Source organism: Corythoichthys intestinalis, chromosome 16, assembly GCF_030265065.1.
Source record: "Corythoichthys intestinalis isolate RoL2023-P3 chromosome 16, ASM3026506v1, whole genome shotgun sequence".
Taxonomy (NCBI): Eukaryota; Metazoa; Chordata; class Actinopteri; order Syngnathiformes; family Syngnathidae; genus Corythoichthys; species Corythoichthys intestinalis.
In genome coordinates, this window is record NC_080410.1 from 11,237,588 (window position 1) to 11,239,438 (window position 1,851).

The window sequence follows — 1,851 nt, forward strand, 5'->3', positions numbered from 1 at the left end:
CTCCCCTGGGGATATGCTCAAGCTCACCTGAAACCCTCACATACACTGCTGGCCACAAGTATTGGCACCCCTGCAATTCTGTTAGATAATGCTCAATTTCTCCCAGAAAATGATTGCAATTACAAACGCTTTGGTAGTAATATCTTCATTTATTTGGCTTGCAATGAAAAAACACAAAAGAGAATGCAAAAAAATTAAATCATTATAATTTTACACAAAACTCCAAAAATGAGTAAAAAATACTGTAAGTATTGGCACCCTTGGCATAATTCTTGGTAGCACAACATTTATAAAAAATAACAGCGAATAACCGCTTCCGATATCCATCAATGAGTTTCTGCTGGAATTTTTGACCATTCTTCTTTGGCCAACTGCTCCAGGTCTCTGAGATTTGAAGGGTGCCTTCTCCAAACTGCCATTTTCAGATCTCGCCACAGGTGTTCTATAAGATTCAGGTCTGGACTCATTACTGGCCACTTTAGAAGTCTGTAGTGACTCTCTCAAACCATTTTCTAGTGCTTTTTGAAGTGTGTTTTGGGTCATTGTTCTGCTGGAAGACCCAGGACCTCTGAGGGAGACCCAGCTCACACCGGGCCCTACATTATGCTGCAAAATTTGTTGGTAGTCTTCAGACTTCATGATGCCATGCACACGGTCAAGCAGTCCAGTGCCAGAGGCAGCGAAGCAACCCCAAAACATCAGGGAACATCCGCCATGTTTGACTGTGGGGACCGCGTTCTTTTCTTTGAAGGCCTCGTTTTTTTTCCCTGTAAACCCTATGTTGATGCCTTTTCCCAAAAAGCTCTACTTTTGTCTCATCTGACCAGAGAACATTCTTCCAAAATGTTTTTGGCTTTCTCAGGTACGCTTTGGCTAACTCCTGTCTGGCTTTTTTATGTCTCTGGGTCAGAAGTGGTGTCTTCCTGGGCATCCTCCCATACTGTCCCTTTTCATTCAGACGCCAACGGATAGTACGGGTTGACACTGTTGTACCCTCGGACTGCAGGACAGCTTGAACTTGTTTGGATGTTAGTAGAGGTTCTTTATCCACCACCCGCTCAGTCTTTCGTTGAAATCTCTCGTCAATTTTTCCTTTCCTAGCCACAGTGGCATGGGCTTTACACTTATTGATGACATTGCGCACAATAGACACAGGAACATTTAGGTCTTTGGAGATGGACTTGTAACCTTGAGATTGCCCATGCTTCCTCACAATTTTCTTCTCAAGTCTTCAGATAGTTCTTCCGTCTTCTTTCTTTTCTCCATGCTCAATGTGGCACACACAAGGACACATGACAGAGGTTGAGTTAACTTTCATCCATTTTAACTGGCTGCAAGTGTGATTTAGTTATTGCCAACACCTGTTATGTGCCACAGGTAAGTAACAGGTGATGTTAATTACACAAATTAGAGAAGCATCACATGATTTTTCAAAGGGTGCCAATACTTTTGTCTGGCACCATTTTTGGAGTTTTGGGTAAAATAATAATGATTTAACATATTTTTTCCATTCTTTTTTGTGTTTTTTTCTTTGCAAGCACAATAAATGAAGATATTATTACCAGAGCGTTTGTAATTGCAATCATTTTCTGGGAGAAATTGAGCATTATTTGACAGAATTGCAGGGGTGCAAATACTTTTGGCCAGCAGTGTACGTTCCAAGTAATGAATGCGTTTTCATGTTCTCAAACTTCTGAAATCACTTTCAAGTATAAAGATAAAAGTTGAGAAATAGCAGTAAGTCATACAACAATGTGAAATGAGGAAATGCGCATTAGCATGACTCAGAATGACAAGCTAAAGATATATGTTTGGCAAGGGGAAGTTAGAGTTAGACCTAGAGAATAAAAA